General features: G+C 36.9%; 2 long non-coding RNA genes and 1 pseudogene across 3 annotated transcripts; 2 read left to right on the forward strand and 1 right to left on the reverse strand.

The window, feature by feature from the left end:
* The first annotated feature begins 11,512 nt into the window (after window positions 1–11,512).
* On the forward strand, window positions 11,513–13,997 carry LOC122319392 (annotated as a pseudogene).
* A 415-nt stretch (window positions 13,998–14,412) lies between these two features.
* On the forward strand, window positions 14,413–15,024 carry LOC122318080. Of its 2 annotated transcripts, none has more exons than XR_006244709.1 (2): window positions 14,413–14,688; window positions 14,792–15,024. It is a non-coding gene; the product is annotated as an uncharacterized LOC122318080 (long non-coding RNA). The 2 variants fall into 2 exon arrangements; XR_006244710.1 differs by having other exon boundaries at window positions 14,795–15,024.
* Window positions 15,025–15,162: 138 nt separating this feature from the next.
* On the reverse strand, window positions 15,163–18,687 carry LOC122318081. Its single transcript, XR_006244711.1, has 4 exons — window positions 17,364–18,687; window positions 17,171–17,261; window positions 17,009–17,086; window positions 15,163–15,607 (listed from the first exon to the last, which is right to left on the reverse strand). It is a non-coding gene; the product is annotated as an uncharacterized LOC122318081 (long non-coding RNA).
* Between the last annotated feature and the right edge of the window lie 4,557 nt (window positions 18,688–23,244).

The following is a 23,244-nucleotide window of genomic DNA, read 5'->3' on the forward strand; positions in this document are numbered from 1 at the left end:
AATAACAACCAAGGTCAGGTTGTGTATAAAGTTAGATTAATGCTACATACAATCATAGAGTGTGCAAACGCTGCACAATAGTTTTGAAAAAGAGTGGGGTCCATAATTAAAAAGTTAGTTCATGTGAGTCCCGTATTAATTTACTTTTTTCAAAGAGACTGCGCAGCACTTGCACAACTATAACTGCAAATATCATTTCTCATAAAGTTATAAACTCCAAGCCATGCACATTTATTCCTCTCCTCTAGGTTCCCAGCTTTCTATATTTATACACATATTTAATACACAAGCCCACTCTCTGCAGACCGCATATATGGATGGCTGGATGGCCGCACCCTTCCTCCTTGTTTTGAGCATCAAAAACCAAAACCCCTCCCATGTACACCATATTTTGTTCAACTACCCAAGCCCCCAACCCCCCCCAAAAAAAAACATACAACATATTTTGTTTAACTTCCCAAGCCCCACGTCGCCCTCTCCCTCTCCCTCTAACCCATGCATCATTTCCTCTCTCTCTCTCAAGACCCCGTTCTCTATCACAACAACACCAAGCCGATTCCTTCCTGCCTCCCAGCCTCCTCCATGCTGACAACCCTCCGTCTCTCACCTCTCAAGTGTAACCCACCGTACCTCATTGTCCCTCGAGCGAGAATCACTTGATCCCAATCGAGACCGAGAGCCTTTTGTTGGGAACCTCGGTTAAGTCCCCAAATACTAAGGTTTTCCACACCTTGGATCTCCTTGAATTGACCAAATGCGTATGCCGTCTTGCTTGGTTCTTGCGCAATAATGCCAATGATAATGATTTTGGTAAGGTGAGGTTTAGGTCTTGTTTGTTTTCGCGACTAAAAACCAAAACTTTGAAAACTTTTCAAAGTTTTCGTACTGTTAGAAGTTTTATAAAAACAAACACACATTTTGATCTACCAGTTTTCATTTCAAAAGATCTCAAGTTTCTTCTCAGGTTTTCATCTCAAAAGATCTCAAGTTTCTTCTCAGGTTTTCATCTCAAGTTTTCATCTCAAAAGATCTCAAGTTTCTTCTCAGGTTTTCATCTCAAAAGATCTCAAGTTTCATCTCAAGTTTTCATCTCAAGTTTTCATCTCAAAAAAAAGATCTTAAGTTTTCATCTAAAAAAAATTACACCATTGGTAAATAAATAAATAAAGGAAGTAGTAAAAAAAAAAAAAGACAAAATGGTTAAAAAAAAAAAAGAAGCACAAAAAAAAAAAAATTCACCATTGGTAAATAAATAAACAAAATACGCAAAAAAAAAATAAAAAAAAATTTTGACCAAATGGTTAATAAAAAAGGAAGTAGCAAAAAAAAAATGCATCATTGGTAAATAAATAAACAAAAGAAGCAGCAAAAAAAAAAAAAAAGAAGTAGAAAAATAAAAATAAAAATTGCAGCATTGGTAAATAAATAAAATATTATAAAAAGTACTACAAGTACTTGTGGGTCCCATCATATTACTAACTATAACAAAGTCAAACTAATCTCATCTCATCTCTAAAAACAAACACATATTTCATCTTATCTCATCTCATCTCAACATATCTCAAAATTTTTTATCTCATCTCATCTCTAAAAACAAACACATATTTCATCTAATCTCATCTTATCTCATCTCATCTCAACATATCTCAAAAGACTTTATCTTATTTCATCTCATCTTATTTCATCTGTGAAAAAAAACGAGGCCTTAGTGTTTAGGGCTGGTTTGATGTATGGGAATGATGGAAAAGATGAAGGAAGTGATGGAACTCCAAAGCAAGTGATGGGGGGCACGACTAGAGGGGATGCACTAGGGTTGGCGCCACTTTGGTGTGTGGGTAGGGTTTGGGTGTGTAAAGAGACTAGGTTTTGGATGGAAGAAGGTTTGCTAAATTGTAGAAGATAATCTTGGAGATGAGGGGTTTGGTTATGGCAAGATGGAGTGGATGGGTAAGGTGATTAAGTAATTTTAGGATGACTCCAAGACTCAAGGGATCACACTTGGTGAGTAAGACCAACCACTAAATATGTACGACAATGGATAAGGAAAGGAAATTACGGTTCCTAAAGTTTAGAAATTCCCTATATGGATAGTGATGGACGGCTAAGGCTTATGGAAAATGGAAGAATGATGTTTTGGGAAGTGTGGCCAAAAATGGAAGGAATGGGGCAATATCGTGGCTTTGTATGGTGTTTGGGAGATGGGATTTATGCAAGAAAATATAAGAACAAGATGAAAAATATATGAACACCAAGGAAAATTGATAAACACGCATGAACACTCAAGAACACCTTGATGAACAACTTAACACCAATTCAAGCAATGCATAAAGATGAAAGAAAACTTCATAAATTGATAGAATGAATCACACATATTCAATGAATTGCAAGGTGATGATCCTCCTCTTTAGGATTCACGAATTTAGCCCAAAAAACTCAAGTACAAAGGCACCGAAATATGATCCCCTAAACAAATAATCTTCCTCTAGGGTAATTGCCAAAAGATATAAATGAAATGAATAAGGGTCCTATTTATTACAATTTGAAAACTCCCAAAAGGTCTCTAGCAAAATAAATTAAATAAATAAATAAACTAAAAGCAATAATATAGTGATGGATAGGCCATGGTGGCCCGTGGCATGCTAAGGCCCATGGATGGGCAATGGTGACTCATGGTGTGCACGACATGGTGCCATGCATGGATTGATGGTTGGCATGGCTTGGTGTCATGCATGGCTTGCTGTTAGGCATGGCATGGTGCCACACATAGGTTTGCTAGATGGCACGGTTGCATGGCATGGCATAGTGCCATGCATTGGTCTGGTGGTGGCGTACTGATGGTAGCATGGCATGGTGCCAAGCCTAGACCTGATGGTGGGCATAGGGTGGTGCCGTGCTGCTTCTGTAAGGCCTAGTCAAGTGGCTTGGGTGGTGGTCCTACATGGCTCAGCCTAGTGGCCTAGTCTATGGGTATGCATGGCCCAAGCTAATGATCTGGGTGCTGGGGCTGCAAGGCACGAGCTTGAGCCTTGCATTGGATGGTGTGACGCCCCCAAATTCCGTTTGGGATCGGACGGACATTTGAAGCGTCGAGATATGCAACACAAGGTTACCTGCCCCTGTTCATGACATATAAGATGCAATGTTCCTAACATGCATATAACATTATGTAATATTCGCAGTGGATAATTTTTTTCTTTAGCAATACTATGCACCAAATTGAAAATATCCCAAATGCTTAAAACATACTTCATACATGAAGACCCATTGAATAGATCACAACACTAGTCCAAAATGGTTATAATCCAAAAAGTACTAAAAATGCAACTCCATTGTACAAATAGTAATTTACGTTAACTACTATATTAACATTGACGTCGCACTGTCGCTTAGTCAATTGTGTCTAGTTGATCAGCTCCTGATTCTCCTTCAGGTTCTGTAACAAGATCTACCATTCGAGGGGAATGGTAGTTGGGACTACCAAAGTGAGATTTGATTACAAATCTCAGTAAGTTAACAAAAAATTTCCACACAAGCTAATGATGCATGAATGACAGTAAAAGTATAAATGCATAATCAAATTCATAAGTAATTAAAGCATAACTTGGCGTACAACATAACATAATTGACATAACTTAAATTGAAACGTGAACTGAACTTGACTTGACATGAACTTGATCTAAAACTTGACTTAACATGAAAAATACATACTCCACAGTTGGTGTGGCCCCATGTATTCTACGTGTAAATACATACTCCACAGTTGTTGTGGCCCCATGTATTTTACGGAAACTTATTCTTTAACTGCTTAAATACATACTCCACAGTTGTTGTGGCCCCATGTATTCTACGTGTCACAATTGCTGTGTCTTACGTAGTTTATGCATCACAATTGCTGTGACCCCATACATAAGTAATCAAGATGAAATGTGACTGGAATACGAAAGGACTGAAGCCCTGACGTAACATAACGTGACTTGAACATAACTTGAAATACATGACCAACTTGAGATAGAAATATTTCGTAACATGGCATAACATATAATAGACAACAGATTTAACATGACATACTTGCAACAGTGAATATTACATGACTTGACATACATGTAATAGATGGCATACTTAGCATGATGTACTTGTAATGTACAGGATTACATGACAGAATATATTATGTAACAGATAAAAATTGATGACAGAATAAATTCTATATAATAGACAATTACGTGATAACTTGGCATGGCATGACATATATGATAACACACATATATATACTGTAGTTCCTTTACTTAGCACACATACACAGTAGACTGCTAGTAAGTTAAAAGTTAACTTACCTCGATCTCCGCGTTTCTTATAAAACTTCAAGTGCGATCACGAGGAACTGTAATTAGTGATTCTAAAAGTTAGAACTAAATCACTAATAATTTGAAATATGAAAAATACTAACTTAAAGAGTAAAATTTCATTTTACTCTCTACATGTGGGAAAATGACCGTTTTACCCATAACTTAAGGATTTTGCATACTAACTCCAAAAGTTTCCAAAATTTACATTCCTCATGTAAATTTTGTCCTAAACTTAAATATCAACTCAGAAAAATTTAAAACAAAACACAACTATGGAAAACACACTATGGCCGAAACATCCATAGGCCATTTCTCTTGATTTTTGTTGCAATTCCTTTCAACTTCAAAACTCATGCTTAAACCAAAATTTTGCAACAAACATCTTCCAATCCTAAGTTGAAAACCATACTTAAAACATCCATTTATAAAAAGCTAATAATCAACACCAAACCTTTTTTGTAAAAATATCCAAGCACTTGAATCACAAGTTTTGACCTTAAATCAAAACATCTCCAAGAATTTCAAAAATCAAATCTTACTTCTAACATATTCATAATATCATCCTAACATCAACCATGCTTTAAATCATCAAACTAAAGTCACCAAAATCACAAAATAACATTTGGAGTTTTTGGTTTTACACTTAGTCAAAAAAAAAGAAACTTTTTCCTCAACTAGTTTTGATAAATCTCTTGATCTATGACTTATAAATATATGATCTTCAAACCAAACCATCACATGGTTTAAAAAGATGTCCTAAAACATATATAAACTTCTAATTCAAGATCACATGGTTAGAAATTAACCAAAACATAAATTTAGCCAAGAATATCCACACTTTGGCTTATTTGAATATCTCTTTGCATAAAATTTCATATCTTTGAAACTAATATCAAATATCTTCAAAATAATAATATAACATGTATATAAGATACTTAGGATCCTCCAATAAAATTATTAAAGTCATTAGAATAGGTTTAGACCACCAAAGAGTTAAACTTTCTCAAAATAAAAACTGTTTTTCTTCTTCCAGTTTCTAAGTTTCTAAATCTAAGAAAATCTTTCATCAAAACCTTTAATCATGCAAAAATCCTCAACCAATAGTCACATATACATGTTAAAAATACTCCATAAAAATTTCGGACCAATATCTATCCATTAGCTTGGTCAAAAACTCCAAACTATAACATATTCTCCAGTTTATCTCCCAAAATGACCTTTCTATTGTTTACACAATATTTGACTGACCAAATGATCTTCAAATGGGGTAAATAAGATATCCATGTAAACTAGACTCAAAAAGGAACAACTTATATGAAGGAGACTTTATGATAAAACACTTACAAAAGCTTCGAAATGGGTGTGCAAAAGACCTCCTAAAAGCTGTCCGAGAGAGAGTGTTTGATATTCTTTCAATGGAAAGTGTAAATGAAGATAATTTGGTGGGGAGAGGTGGCTGGAGATACTTATGGATGAGATATGGAAGAGATGAGGCTGGAGTTGAGAGTTGAGTATAGTTTTCTCCTACCCAAAATATCTATAAAAGATTATCTCATAATATTCTATCCAATAGTATCTACAAAAAATCAACTTAAGATATTTTTATCTAATAATATCTATAAAAATCAACTCAAAATATTTTTACCCAATAATATTCATGAAAATTACCTCAAGATATTTCTTTTTATCTAATAATATCTACAGTTTTGAACAGACGTTTTGTCTGAAAATATGAAAAAATGTTATTGCGCCATAAGACTTTAAATAACCCTCCGAGTCTAATGGCACAAACCATAATACATTTTGACACTTCTAACTATCTCCAATAATCAAAAACACACTTCTGATACCATAGTAAATAATAACACTAACTATGTAGTTAGACAAAAACCTATACGATTAATGAATTCGTGAAAACTTATGGGGTTTCCACGAGGTTCCTAAAGTTAATAGAAATTTCACAATTGAATTTCTAGCGGGCTGTTACAGATGGCATGCCTCTTGGGCATGCCACTAGTCTTACCTGTAAGGCATGGGCTGGAGCCGTGGGTTGGATGCCATGCCTATAAGGGCACGTCACTAACCTCACTAAGTAGTTTTGGGGCGTGCATGCATGCGGGCAAGTGCACACTCAAGGGAATGTCCAGGCCTGCATGCATGGTCTGCGCACGGCCAATAGCCTCCATGGGTGCTTGCTGCATGTCAGAGCATGAGCCAAGGCATGCAAGCAAGCTAGCCATGTGACTGTCCTGGCCTTCCAAGAGCTATGTCGAGGTGTGGTCCTGGGCAATCCTCCTAGGGGTTGTGACACCTTCACCCTGTTTTATAGTCACAAAGCATGCAAAGCCACGTGATAGCTGCCGTGCACCACATTGCCATACATCCTTTTTCCTTCGCAAACGAACACCACCACGCAGCAAGTTAATCAATGTAAGCCCAGCCTGGAAAATAGCCCTTATATCCAACTGTGAAGCCAAACGAACCGTTGCACCGTTGTTGCCTAGTGCCCGATCTTTAGCCACCATGAACCACCATCAAGCCCACTAAACCACTCAACCCAACCACCAGGAACTACGAGAAGCTACCTTAGCTCCGCCCAACACTCCTCCTCTTTCTAACCACCCAAAAACAGAGCACCCTATTCTCTCCTTCTTCCATGGTTTCATGCCTTATCAATGCCCCACTCAGCCACCGTGATCCTCCCTCCCACACTCAACCTCTCTGAGTATTACCCCACGATATATGCCACTTCCAGCAACCACAGTAGACGCCAGCGAACAGGTCCCCACCCCTCTCAGTTCCTCTCTTATTGCTTTGTTGCTGTGCTCCACTGTCGACCTCAACCCAGCCACCATTCAGCCGTTCACTGTCTCTCTCTCTATGAGGTTTTGTCACAGCTATTCTTCCCTAGTAAATGTTTCTCTCTGTTCATTTACTCTAGTAGATGTTCTATTCTCAAAATTTGCATGGAGCCTATAGGTTTTTACATCCTCTTGGTCATGTATGTCTAGAGTTTTACTTATTTTCAAAAGTGGCACTAAGCCTTTTCTACGTGTAGCCTTCCTCTAAAACCATGCAGTTATTTTATGTATTTACTGTTATGTCCTTAGGTATAGTCCGTTACCTTTCCACTGAGCTTGAATGTTTAATTAAGTTATGTTTTGAGTTAGATTTGGTTCGGTGGATAATAAGGATGTAATAATTTTGGTGCCAAGTTCACATGTTTTCATGGACAATATTATAAGACTAATTTTCAAAGTAACAAGATTTAACTGTGCAATTGTTTTGAGGAATTAAGTGGAAATCAAAGTATTTGCGAGGTAATGATATTTTAGGATTTGGGGATTTTAGACTTTAGGAAAATATAAATTTTTGTTTTATATATGATCTCGGGATTTAAATATGAAGTACGAGTTTAGTAGAAAATTTATATAAGTTACGTGATTATTTTGTAGGTGACGGTTGATGTATCCCCTGGACTATTGCCAGGAAATCTAGATAAGTTAAACAGTTCAAGTAAGTGGAGTTCCTATGCTAGACTTTGCATAAAATGTATGGAGTGAGGTTGACTTTATGAAAAATTATGCATGTTTTGTTATAAAATGAGAACTTAGGAAACAACCTCGATCATTTATCTACATTACTCATAAAATTCGTATAAGAAGAAAAAAAAAAATTTGTCATGACTAGTGTAGACATGAGCAAGTTTTTTGGTAATCGGTTTCTGAATTGTGAAAAAATAGCGATTCTAAAAATATGAAAATTTGTGCATAGCTTTATGAAAATTCTCGAATTCTATTTTTGAGTATGTATGAATGATCTAAGTATGTTTTGTACTCTGTTTTATTTTGATATGGCATCTAAAAACCTTTGGCATGACATTCTGATTTGTATCTAACTCTAATTCTACTCTGCTCTATTTGGATTGGTACTAACTTCTTTATCTCTAAGTGCACCCACTTTGGAAACAAAGTGGTTTTGTGTAATATTTCTTGTGTGCACACTCGGGGCTCCAAGAATAATAAGACGAAGATTCGCTTCTGTCTCTGCCTAGTTTGGCCACTAGGGATAGCACAATCCTACTATAGGGGTTAAATATGGCCTCTATTCTAATGTGATGAATTGATGTGATAGGATGATGATGCTCAGTTATGTTATCCAGAGAACTTTGGAATATAAATGTTTTGAACCATCGCTCTGATAATTTTAATAACATGTTTTGTTCGGCATACTAAAATTGAAAATGTTTTGTTCTGCATTCTGTACTCTATATTCTGTAAATGCTCATATTTGCATACTAGTATATGTTCTCTGCATACTAAGTCGTTGATAACTCACCCCTTATATCCATAATATTTTCAAATGTTTTAGATGTTTCTGCTGAGAATCAAGAAAATGAAGCATAGGTAAGGCTACATGAGCATAGTAGTTTCATTTTGCTTTGTTAACGTATTTTGAAAGGTTGATGATAATTTTGAGATTTTGTGGTGTTTAGATTAATTATATTGGAGTAGTTTGTTTAAAACAATGAGATCTATGTATAATTGAGGAATTGGTCGGAGTTTACATCTATATTGTGAGATATGATTTTAAGTGAAAGGTAGTAATTCGCTAACCCCCTTCGGGATTGAATTGGTAAGCTCAACAGATTCACCCAAACTGAGGCCAATGGTGGTCCTCAACGAATTAGTGCTTGCTGATGTGATACACAGAGTGGATCGTTTTGAGTAATCTTCCACAATAAGATATTTAGAAAGTGTTTATTGATACATGGCATTTTTTTTCCTAATCAAGCACGCATAACATTAATAGGAAATAAGACGAGTAAATAGTGTTTCAAGATTGACCTTTCCACTGTCAATATACAAAATACATTCAAGTAGAGTGTATGCAACCAAAGGAGAGATTAGTCACTGCCCATTGAACCATTGAGTTCACACATCAATTTTAAGATTGATGAATTTTCCAAACACTCCAATCACCACAGAGTTGTAGATTTTGACGGATGTCATCTACAATTGAAATGATTTGTCATACTAATGTTTACCTATTGTGCATCGCCCTTCTAAATAAAGGATTTTATTTGTAGGGAGATTGCTAGCTTTGTTGCCAGCAGAGTTGCAGAAGCTTCAGCAATGGCAAGAAATGAGGAGAGGTTTTTTGAGGTCCATAGAGATCAAACATTCCGAGTTACAACTACTTCTGATGAAGTAGAGAATGAGTCTCTAACTGCTACATCAAAAGAAATATTCCAATAGTTGGGTGAAGATGGTGACCAGTTACGTGGTGACCAGAAAAGTGGAAGAGAGACTTGCAGCTTTTTCCCATGCATGCATATAGGCTTGATAGGATTTTTCCAGTTGGGTACTTAGCCTTCCTCAAAGTCGGTTCAATATTATGGTCATGAATTATTACTGAAAATTGTGTACCTCAAGGCCAGTTAATCCTAGAACTGGCTCTAGGTTGATGATCATCAATACCTAATATGTATCCATGATAGACACAAGTTGCTGCTCTGTCCTTTGTGTAATGGTGAAGAAGAATGTGTACTCTTATCATTTTATAGGATGCTCATTCACTCGGATTGTGTAGAGCCTAAGTATTACTTCATTAATAAACAAGAGCTTCTTGATATTGGAGTCCCTGGAGGTTTGTTAGAGACATAAAAGAGTTGTGTGATGGAGAATTGAACAATGCCCAGCAAAGGACTTACAAAACATCTCAACCCTGTTTGGGTTGAAGGATTGTGACCAGTCTATGATGAAAAGCTACAATGTAAAATCAAGGGAGATAATTGGCCAATTCGGGAGTTAGGCCTGTCCACTTAAGAGATTATTAGTTAAATGTTGGATGAATGAGTAAACTTAATTACTTATTATAATCTTTCTCTCAATCTTTAAAATGATGCACGGATGTGAGCTTAGCTATTTTTAAGATACTCAACTCGTCGTTTGGATTGAAAAATACTCTCAATCCATCTCATCACATCTCATTATTATAACTTTTCGAAATTTTCACACAAAATATAAAAAACAATTCAACTTTTTTAAATTTTAATTCAAATCTCAAAATAATAATAATATTAAAAAAATAATATTTAAAGAATATTTTATTTAACTCTTAATTTTTATCTAAAAATATCTCATCTCATTTCACTATTCAAATAACCTGTTAATAGACCAACAGCGAGAATAATTTGTATACTTTAAAGTGCAAAGTCATATATCTTTATTTGGGTTAAATAGACCTTTCACTCTTAAACTAAAAAGTATTTTATATTTTGCACCCTACATTACAAAATTAGTGGATGCTTGGATGTTGAGAAGTAACAGAGTTTTAGAATTTTTTTTTTTTTTTTTTAATAAAAAGTTTGAGATGAAGTTTTGTAGGTTTCTGTGACAGTTGCAAGTCCCACTCGAGATGACCATCTTCATAACCATTTCTTTTGTTGTTTCTCATGGCACATTATCAGCTTTAAGGCTTGATTTGGTTTTACAAATATTAAATCATCTCATCTTATCTCAACATCCAAATACTATTCAAACACAAACATTTTTTTAATTTCAATTTTTCAATTTTTTTCATCTAATCATTACAACTTTTCTAAACTTTTAAACAAAACGTGAAAAATAATTAAACTAATAAAAATATTAACTCAAACTATTTTACTAATATTCACAAATTATCTCATTATTATTTACAGATTTTTCATCTCATTTTATCTGTATAACTAAGCTAGGCCTACCTTTTGGTGAGGACAACAAGCAGATTTTTGCTATGTACATACGAATTCGCATAACGATCTATGTACCAATATTGCTACCTTCATATTCAAAATTTAAATTGGCATCATTTTCTTCAAGGTCTGACTTTCTAACCAATTATTTTGGACGGATGCACATATTAGTGCGTATAATCACTTACAATTAGATTTTTCCCCACAACCTTAGGGATAATGGGAATTGTTACGGCGCTATCAAATTCAGTCTGCTTTTGTAGCATCTCCATCATGAACATGATGCGTCATGACATAATTTTGTCACGATATTCTCCCACGCCTCTACCCAAAACGTACCCATTACCTTTGTTCTTTCTCTCGGCACATTAGCAAAGCTACCTCACACTTCAAAGAGAAATGAAGTTACTTCACAATAGCGAAGTTCATGCCATTATTTTTTTTCTCCCCACTGCACGATTTAGACTTGGCTAGTCTAAGCAAATGCGTCACAGGAGATATGACACCAATTGCATGATCGTCGGCATGATGATTAATTCATTTTTTGGGTTAGCTGCAATGGTTTCTTTTATTTTATTGCAATGCCATTACACTTGCAGATTTCAATACTTGAAGACCAGAAAAGACAAGAAGCAACACCACTAGACTGCAAATTACTGCTGGGTCTAATGGGTGTAATCGGAAGAGACAACACAGATACAGCCACAAGTTTCTGGATTCCCTTGACCTTTCGTCCTTTTTCGTTTTTAAACTTCCATTGAAACAGCTCATCAACTTCCCATCTTTCCCATATTTTATTTTCAGTCTTTCAGCTAAAGCTAGAGACTTCCCTATTTCACTTAACAACTTTAATGAAATGGTACCAAAGCTGGTCTTGCTATTTTTGCTGTTGGAGAGTACAGTCTCTCTATCTCATCCAAACGACTCTAATGGGGTTGTGGTGACCGAAAAGGCTTACCTGAATTGGGTGAAACAGATGGGTTCCTTCAAGCACTCTCTCTTCCAGAAAGCAGTGAACAAGTTCAAGCCTTGCTTAACCATAAAAGTAAATAAAGTCTCGAGGTTAGGTGATTTTGTTTCAGTGCAGAAGGCTATCAATTCACTGCCAGTCTTCACTCACTGCCGAGTGGTTATCTCCGTTAGTGCAGGGATTTACAGGTAACATTATAAATCCTATTTAGTTTCATTTCGTTTGTGTTTATACTTTATATAGCAACTCAAATAATTGGATTTAAAAAAAAAAAAAAAAAAAAAACGTAGGGAGAAGGTTGAGATTCCTTCGAGTATGGCATACATTACCCTGGAAGGTGCTGGTGCAGACAATACCATTATTGAGTGGGACGACACAGCCGACAGAATGGGACAAAGTGGGCGTCCATTGGGTACCTTTGCATCTGCAACATTTGCAGTTGATGCTCTTTACTTCATTGCAAAGAACATCACCTTCAAGGTCAAACAACTTTGGTGATTTTGGCTTCAGTATTTTACATTTGTTTATCGGTCTGCTATAATTTTAGAGAAGGAGGCTTACTGCTCGGATAAGATGTACTTCAGTAAACCTATGAACCACCAAACCATGTGTGAGTGAATGGCGTGGGACCATTGAACTGCCCCTAGTAGTATATATATAGCTCTTTAAATTGAATTATGTTATAAATTAGACAACGTCCGAATCAACAATGTAAAATGTGTCATTTATACCGGTATTCAAGTTGAATGATTCTTTTCTTTATATGTAAAAAAAGGGTAAGAGGGGACAACTACAGGTGACTTGCCTACTTAGGCATGACCATAGTAGCATCTTATTCATTAGAATCCAAACAAAAGTGCCTAGATAGCAAAAAGCCACAAGCGCTCCCTCGAGTCGAGTTTGAGCCATAGCCTTTGACCTTAGCACCACTAGAAACTTTATGAATCCTTATGTGGCTGCAGCTAATACCAAGTCTTTATGAATCCTTAGTCTAGACGAATTTATATTTGGATTCAAACTCAAGACCCAATTCACAGATGTTAAGCCACATGGAAGTAAGTCAACGACCATTAACTGCAAGTAGATGACTCTTGGGAGAAAGAATGAGGCTTATGACAAGGGTAAGGGGGGTGTTCATTTTTTTTTTCAACAATGCCTGAACAGAATAAAGCACCATCTCCACCATCAGGAGCACTGGGAAAGCAAGCAGTGGCACTGCGGGTTTCAGCTGACACAGCAGCCTTCTTCGGATGCAAAATTATCGGAGCACAAGACACTCTTTACGATCACAAAGGCAGGCACTACTTCAAGGACTGCTTCATTGAAGGCTCGGTCGACTTCATTTCGGAAACGGTCTCTCCCTTTACAAGGATTGCCATTTGCATGCCATCACCAGTAGCTATGGAGCCCTGACTGCCCAAAAGAGAGAGAGCTTGCTTGAGGAAACTGGCTTCTCTTTTGTCAACTGTAAGGTCACTGGATCAGGGGCCCTATACTTGGGCAGGGCATGGGGCACTTTTTCTAGGGTAGTCTTTGCGTACACGTACATGGACAAGATCATCACTCCCAGAGGATGGTATGATTGGGGAGACAAAAATAGGGAAATGTATGTTTATTTTTCTCTCCTCCTTTCTTCCAAGACGTGCCATGATTTATATGCCTGCATTGTGTTTTTAACCAATTTGAAACAACATCGACGCAGGACTGTCTTTTATGGACAATACAAATGTTGGGGAGCAGGGGCTGATTTCGGAGGACGAGTTTCATGGTCCAGGGAGCTTACTGCCGAGGAGGTTGAACCATTTATTTCACCGAGTTTTATTGATGCCAATGAATGGCTCCCAAACCTGTGATAATTTCAATTTCTAAACTGCAGTTGTTAGGCCATTAGTGGAACGTTGAGAAAGCTAAAATGTTATTATAGAATTTATTGTGGCTTGCCGCTTGAATAAACCCGTTTCAAACAGCTAATTTAAGTTGAAAGCATGCAAAAAAACTAGCATCTGCGGCATTCCCATAATGTATTTCCAAAATGTTCAACGACCATGGGCTGAATCCCAATCTTGCTAGTTGAACATAGGAACAATCAAAAGTAGGAGTTCAGAAAATTGATTTTCAAGCATGGAATGACTGTCCAAACCGAGGGATATGAAATGTACATTTTACAAAGCAAAAGCTAGCAACTTGAATAACGTGATCTGATTTGGGATGAACAAAATGCATTGCATCTTTCTGAACTATTATAAAACGTTATCATAATTACACATCATGATAATTATAAAAAAAAGTTACTTTTATCTGGACAAATTAATACATAACTGTACAATTATCATTGTCTCGTTCCATGAAATTTACAAAGAGAGTTCGCTACTTAAGGACTAAGTGACTCTACAAATCCCACCTACTACTTGTGACCGACCGACCGACGCAAAAATACATCATAATCCGATCCGGCTGATTAATCCGACCCAACCCGTCCGTTAAATTCGGATTTAAGTAAACAACGGGTTCAACCCGCTATTTTTCAGGCAAAAGTGCAACCCATCCGCTTTTCAACTTCATTTCAAACCCTAACCCCATTCTTCTGTGCAACGCTTCAACTCTTCTCCAGCCCACCAAGCAGTCCAGCTCCATCCATGGTAAGAAGGGAAAATAAAGTAGATTTTTCACCTAAAGAAACAAAAACCCACTCCAGGAATTTTTCAAGTTTATCAAAACCCACTCTTGCTTTTTGTCTAAAAGCAGTTGTTTCCTTCGCCGGCTCGCAGTCAATACCTATTCCAGAAAGCTGGCTCGCAGTCACAAGCTTTCTTGGAGGAGGACGATGAAGCCTTGCTTTTTTGAAGAATCAGTTCTCTATGTAAGGTATTTTTACGACTAGGCTTTGGTCAAATATGGAAATGGGGTGAATGGGTTTGACCGTTTGATCCTCTGCAGTTTAATAAATTACTCTTTATATTGTTTTTTAAATGCAATTGAAGGTGGTAACTTGTGCTTCCTGGCATGCATATTTTTATTTGTCCAGCCCTTCTTATCCGTTTCCAAAGAACAACCATCATCTTTATCTAGTTTTTCTTTTTCTTTTTTCCCTTTAGCCAAACAACAGGATATCATTGCCAGAACATAAAACTAAGGCATCTTAATTCACCCGATTAAAAGTTAAAGAGCCTCTCGGTCGACGTGCTTGTTTTAGAAATTAATACAAAAGCTGAGTATATCAAATAGTGATGGAAACTTCAAACAAAAGCGAACTCAAAATCATCCTTGCCATTGTTATTGTCTCTGCCTTCTTGTTCTTTTTGCTTCTTCAGAGGTCCAGTGTTTGAGGTTTCTTGAAATTGGAGAGGTGGATTTTCTGGAGCGCAGACAAAGATTTTTTCTTTTTTAAATAATAAATAAATTTTAAAACCGACAGTTGAACCCAATCTGAATAGTGCGGGTCGTTGCGGACCATTTTCGTGTAGTCCCATTGACGGGCCGGATCGGATCGGCCCCAAATCTGGCTTGTCTGAGTCGGGTTGCAGGCCAGTGACCGTGTCAGCATCCAATTCAGACAACCTAAAATTAATATATAACCAACCCAACTACAGGGATCAGAAACCAACCAAGGCTCCGTCTAAATGTCATAATGCAGCGATGTCTCTACTCTACATGTTGGAATATATTAGGACAATGGCTCTATAAAAAGGTTTCCACACAGAAGATCTAGCTGTGATTAAATGTGAAACCAAACTTCCTAAACTGAGTAGCTCATAAGGACTTTTACTGCTGAAAACTGATTAATGATTATATCCAAGAAATATAGAAAGATTGTAGAAGCTTAATATACACAAACATGAGGAACATCACTGAGGAAGAACAGGAGAGAGCAACCAACCAGATATCATAATCATGACTGGGAAAGAGTTACAGTTGCAGTATAACCATTCTTCATCACCCACTAATATCAAGGAAATACTAATCAGAAATCCATATTACTACCATACAGTAGCTAAAATTAAGCAATGTAATTGTCAACAAACAAGAGGTTTTTGTTTTTAACAAACTTTCCACCTTCCAACTAACAACTGTTTTACACTATGCATCCCAAACTACCAAAACTGACAAATTGCATGCTCACAACCATTTTTTGTCAACTACGGGTCAGTTTTGATTGTTCAAGTGTATAGTGGAAAATAGCCGTTAGTTAGAGAGTAGAAAATATGTTTGTCCATTTTCTTAAGACCGGAGAGGGTGTTCCAATATTGGAAGCAAGCAAGTAGGATTGTTAACTCACCTCAAACACAACATTCTGATAAAAATATACAAATGTAGATCCAAAAGGATTGTTTGTACAACCTTAAGGTGCCATTTGGGTAGCGAGTTGAGATGAAAGTTGAATAAAATATTGTTATAATAATATTTTTTAATATTATTATTGTTTTGGAATTTGAAAAAGTTGAATTGTTCGTTATATTTTGTGTGGAAATTTAATAAAGTTGTAATGATGAGATGAGATGAGATGAAACACTTTCACTATCCAAACAGGACTATAAGTGTTAATCTTTTGTTAGGACCTTAACAGCATCAGAGTAGACAGATATCAAAGATGGATAAAATGGGAGCCTCTTTTCTTTTTCTGTTCTAATGTCCTCTGGCTAGACTAGAAAACATTAAACCTGAAAAACTTGTAATATGCCCATCGAAAAACGTGCCAGAGAAATGAATAATCTAGAAAAGGAAAAAATTCGATGCAATCTAAGAAAAAGGGAGTTGTGGTGATATGTTCCAATTAGATAACACCAGATATTTCTAATGGAGACTCTATACATCATTAAAAGGTAATAAATGTAAGACAAGGGGAAAATAGATGATGAAAACTGGAGGAAATAACACTTCAGATTGATGCTTTTGATAAAATTGATGCTTTCATAAAGAAATATAAATATATATTCAGAAAGTGGGAGAAAAAAAAATTACCTTCAATTGCTGCCACTTAGTGCTTGGTGCAATCGTCTGTCCGCTGCCATTTGCTTACATCCTCAAAAGACCCCTCAACTGCTGAAAACGAAACGAAAATGGTTTATCTGTTTCTCTAATAAAAATCTTAATAGGAAATTTCAGAAAAAGAAAATAACTTACCATCTGAACCAAAGATAATAAAATTGCACGAATTGAAATCTGCATGACCAGGATAGTTTGTATGCAAAACAAACTTCTTGATCTTATGAGTCTGCGTGTACAACACAGTGATATTAGAATTTTTAAGTGCAAAGGTTATCATGCATAGTATCATGATTATTTACAAATCACTAGAATTAAAGAAAGAAAATACCTGTCCATAAAATAAGATGTCTAAACCACGTGTAAAATAGTTGTAGAAATAATCACCATAGTGTTGTCCGCGGACAAGGGTCTGATGCATTAATCAAAGTTACATTAATCAAAATGCATCATGATGTAATCATAAATTTCTGTTTTGGATAGATAATTAACTTATGGCAGCAAGGCACGAGGCTGAACACCTATTAGGTCACACTAGTCGCACAAGATACAGCACCAAAATGCATTATCACACCCTTTAAAAATAAAATGGACACCCACCAACAAATTACAGAGAATACAGTACCAACATTTTATTTTGATAAGTCAGAATACAGTGCCAATATGAATCCCTCAAAACTCAAATGAGAATGGGCCTCATAGCATAAAGTAATTGCAATAGCTGATCCAATGAGGCAGATAGCCCATCTATAGTTCTATGCAATTACCAAAAGGCAATTACTCAAATCCAATGATTGATTTATCCATTATGCGAATTGGAAACCCACAAAAAAGACCATTTATAACAACAATTGTAGATCAAAAATAGATTGGATTTATTTCCATTAAGGTCACAAGTTGACAATTTTAACAGATTGGAGTGATCATGTATGTATTATCATGCTTGCAAGAAACATTAAAATCATCCATTTTCAAGCAATAGATTCTATTGTTTTTTATATCCTTTGTAGTCCTTAGCATGAGTTCCTTATGTGGAGTTAACCTGACGTGCAATATAAATGGTAAAAGACCATTTTTAACAACAATCATAGATCCAAAATAATAATAATGATAACAGAGATAATATCAGAATGCAAGGATTAGCTCTCAGAGAATACGCTTTAGAGACTGCCATTGTCACTATCAGATCAAATGTGGAGATAAAAAATGATAGGTATCAAGAGGAGTAAACTAAAAAGAGTGGGTATCCAGAAAAATACAAGAAGGAACCTCTTTGCCCAACGAGTCAGAAAACAAAAGCTTAATTCTGTGACATAGGCATCACCTTAAACCTCTGGATCGCACAAGGTCTTGCCACATATGGAAGAAGAATGGTGATCTTTCAAAACAATGTATTAGTGATTAAAGCTACTAAACTAATTGCTTCATTAGGTACAAAAATTAATCTTTAATAGTTCCCTCATCTCATTGATAATTAGAAGAAAAGAATCTTCCAGATCACATGCTCACAATGAAGCACAGAGAGAAAACCTAAACAAATGAATATATATAAAGTAATGTAACACCTGCGACCAAGGATCAAAACAAAGATGAAAGCCATGATCTGGAAAGCTAATAACAATATCTAGTTTCAGTGGCTCTTGCATTAAACGGGCTCAGTAAGAGGTTCTTACTATAGCGGTAAAGCCACTTTTATGGACTTTTATGGGTCAAAAATGGTGGCTAGTTGAGCTTGTATTCACATTTGCTTCCGCCATCTTCCACTTGCTTCCGCTATCTTCCACTTGCTTCCGCTATCTTCTTTATGGGTCAAAAATGGTGGCTAGTTGACAACCTACATCAAGCTTGCGTTCACATTTGCTTCCGCCATCTTCCACCTCCTTTAACTCCTATAAATACATGTTGTTGCTTTTAGAAACCTATCCCATTTTGAAAGAAAAATTTTAAAGAAAGAGAGAGAGTTTTAGAGAGAAAAATAGTGAGGTTTCTCCTATATATTGTCTTTCCTTTTATAAGAAAGAGTGAGTTTTCTCCTTTTATAAGAGAGGGTATTGTCAATTGTGCTCTCCTTATTCAAGAGAGAAATTCTTGTAATCCTTTTGCTATAAGTGAAATTCTTCTACAATTGGAGTTCCTTATTATTTCTTTTATTCTTTCTCATTTCTACTTCAATTGTAATTGTATGCCCCGTACCACAAGCGCCTAACAGTGGTATCAGAGCATCAGGTTTATAGTCGGTTTTCGTGCTACAGTTAGATCCAGTTAGTGGAAAGGAGGCATCTTCAATAATGGCGACGAAGTATGAAATAGAGAAGTTCAATGGGAGTAATTTCTCATTGTGGAAAATGAGAATAAAAGCAATTTTGAGGAAAGATAATTGCTTGACGGCAATTGGAGATAGACCCGATGAGATCACTGACGACGGCAAGTGGAACGAGATGGATGGCAATGCTATTACTAATCTGCACCTAGCACTAGCTGATGGAGTATTGTCAAGTGTGGCGGAGAAAAAGACAGCAAAAGAGATATGGGATACTTTGACAAAATTGTACGAGGCCAAATCACTACACAACAAAATTTTCTTAAGAAGAAAACTCTACACCCTTCGGATGATGGAGTCAACTATGGTGACAGACCACATCAACACCCTCAACGCTTTATTTTCACAGCTCACAGCAATGGGGCATAACATAGAGACGGGTGAACGTGCTGAAATTCTACTTCAAAGTCTACCTGATTCGTATGATCAACTCATCATCAACTTAACCAACAACATTGAAGTTCTAGTCTTCGATGTTATTGCAGTTGCGGTTCTTGAAGAAGAAAGTCGGTGCAAAAGCAAAGAAGATAGACCAGGAGGTTCACAGCAAGCCGAAGCTTTGGTAATGACGAGAGGGAGATCAACGGAACGTGGCCCCAGTGGGAATCAAAATCAGAGTAGATCAAAATCTAGAAGTAAGAAGAATGTCAAGTGTCATCACTGTGGCAAGAAAGGGCACTATAAAAGGGAGTGTTGGCATCTCAAGAAGAACGAAGAAGCCAAAGGAAAAGGCCCTGAGTTCTCAAAAGCTCAGGGTTGTGTAGCAAGCACCTCAGATGATGGTGAAATTTTATACAGTGAGGCAATAACAGTTACTGAAGGTAGAAGAAGATTTACTGATGTCTGGCTTATTGACTCAGGAGCAACATGGCATATGACTCCCCGGAGAGAATGGTTCTATCAATATGAACCTATCTCAGAAGGATCTGTGTTCATGGGAGATGATCATGCCTTAGAGATTGCTGGTATTGGTACCATCAAATTGAAGATGTGTGACAGTACAGTTCGCACCATTCAGGAGGTACGACATGTGAAAGGCCTGAAGAAAAATCTATTGTCTTTAGGACAATTAGATAATAGTGGGTGTAAAACCCATATTCAAGATGGGATCATGAAAATAGTTAAAGGCGCGCTTGTAATGATGAAAGCGGAAAAGATAGCTGCAAATTTGTACATGCTTAAAGGAGAAGCATCAACTGCGTTGGCAAATTCGGCAGAAGAATTAACAATGATGTGGCACCGTAAGTTTGGCCACATGTCAGAACGAGGTTTGAAGATTCTTGCTGAACAAAAGCTTCTTCCAGGGCTCAAAAAGGTTTCATTACCCTTTTGTGAGCATTGTGTTACTAGTAAGCAGCACAGATTGAAATTCAGTAGTTCCTCTGCTAGAAGTAAAGCTATCTTAGAACTAATCCATTCTGATGTTTGGCAAGTACCAGTTTTGTCCCTAGGAGGAGCAAAATACTTTGTGTCATTTATTGACGATTACTCCAGGAGATGTTGGGTGTATCCAATAAAAAATAAAGCAGATGTATTTCCAGTTTTCAAAATATTCAAAGCGCGGGTTGAGCTTGAATCTGAAAAGAAGATCAAGTGTTTAAGGACAGACAATGGAGGAGAATATACTGGTATTGAATTTGATAGCTTCTGTCAACAAGAAGGTATCAAAAGGCAGCTCACGGTGGCATACACTCCACAACAAAATGGAGTAGCAAAGCGGATGAATAGAACCTTGTTAGAACGAACAAGAGCGATGTTGAGAACTGCGGGAATGGCCAAGTCATTTTGGGCAGAAGCAGTCAAGACTGCTTGTTATGTGATCAATCGGTCACCATCAACCGCAATTGATTTGAAAACGCCGATGGAGATGTGGACTGATAAGCCAGCTGATTATTCTCACTTACATACATTTGGAAGTCCAGTTTATGTTATGTACAACGCCCAAGAAACATCAAAGCTAGATCCAAAATCTAGAAAATGTATTTTCTTAGGGTATGCTGATTGAGTCAAGGGGTATCGCCTGTGGGATCCCACTGCACGCAAGGTGCTAATCAGCAGGGAAGTTGTATTTGTAGAAGATAAGGTACAAGAAAAAGAAAATGATAGCGCTTCAAAAGAGAAACCAGAGACTACTACAGTTCAAGTTGAAGAAAGACAAGAATTAGAAGTTCCAGATTCTTCTGAAGCAATATCAGAGCATGAAGAACAAGAACAAGCTGAGTGTGCAATTCCACAAGTTCAACGATCAACTCGGGAGAGAAGAGAACCAGCTTGGCACTCAGACTACATCATGGAGGGAAATGTCGCATACTGTCTACTAACAGAAGATGGAGAACCGTCAAATTTCCATGAGGCTACAAATAGCCAAGAAGCTTCTCTGTGGATGGTTGCAATGCAAGAAGAAATTGAAGCTCTCCATAAAAACAAAACATGGGATCTTGTACCACTACCACAAGGAAGAAAGGCCATCGGAAACAAATGGGTTTACAAGATCAAACGAAATGGCAATGATCAAGTGGAGCGGTATCGTGCTAGATTGGTGGTGAAAGGATTCGCTCAGAAAGAAGGCATAGACTTCAACGAAATATTCTCTCCTGTTGTTCGACTCTCAACGGTTCGAGCAGTCCTTGCGATGTGTGCTACATTTGACTTGTACTTAGAACAACTGGACGTGAAAACTGCATTTCTTCATGGAGAAATTGAAGAAGAAATTTACATGCTCCAACCAGAAGGTTTTGAAGAAAAAGAAAAAGAGAACTTGGTTTGCAGGTTGAACAAATCTCTATACGGTCTCAAACAGGCGCCGAGATGTTGGTATAAGAGATTTGATTCCTTTATTATGAGCCTTGGATACAACAGACATAATTCAGATCCTTGTGTTTACTACAAGAGATTTGGTGATGGTAATTTCATTATTCTGTTGTTGTATGTTGACGACATGTTGGTAGCAGGCCCCAACAAAGATTGTATTACAGACTTAAAGGCACAGTTGACTAGGGAGTTTGAAATGAAGGATTTGGGACCAGCAAACAAGATTCTAGGGATGCAAATTTACCGAGACAGAAATAATAGGAAGATATGGCTTTCTCAGAAAAATTATTTGAAGAAAATCTTGCGATGCTACAACATGCAAGATTGTAAGCCAATTTCTACCCCTCTTCCTATTAATTTCAAGTTATCCTCAAGTATGAGTCCTATCAATGAAGCAGAGAGAATGGAAATGTCTCGAGTACCGTATGCATCAGCAGTGGGTAGCTTAATGTTCGTTATGGTTTGTACAAGACTAGACATTGCACAATCAGTGGGAGTGGTTAGTCGATACATGGCGAATCCTGGTAAAGAGCATTGGAGTGCTGTAAAGAGGATCCTGAGATATGTCAAGGGTACCTAAAATGTCGCATTATGTTATGAAGGATCAGACTTTACTATCAGAGACTATGTTGATTCAGATTATGCAGGTGATCTTGACAAGAGCAAGTCCACCTCAGGTTATGTGTTTACTCTTGCTGGAGGAGCTGTAAGCTGGGTTTCAAAATTGCAGTCTATCGTGGCTACGTCTACAATGGAGGCAGAATATGTAGCAGCTACACAAGCTAGCAAAGAGGCAATATGGTTGCAAATGCTACTGGAAGAGCTCGGACACGTACAAGAGAAGGTTGATTTATTTTGTGATAGTCAGAGCGCTTTGCATTTGGCAAAGAATCCAGCATTTCATTCAAGGACAAAGCACATACGAGTTCAGTATCACTTCGTTCGTGAGAAGGTGGAAGAAGGAAGTGTGGATATACAAAAAATCCATACAAAAGACAACCTAGCAGAGATATTAACAAAGCTAATTAATAATGACAAGTTTATCTGGTGTCGATCCTCCTTAAGCCTAGCAGATATGTAA

Source organism: Carya illinoinensis, chromosome 8, assembly GCF_018687715.1.
Source record: "Carya illinoinensis cultivar Pawnee chromosome 8, C.illinoinensisPawnee_v1, whole genome shotgun sequence".
NCBI lineage: Eukaryota > Viridiplantae > Streptophyta > Magnoliopsida > Fagales > Juglandaceae > Carya > Carya illinoinensis.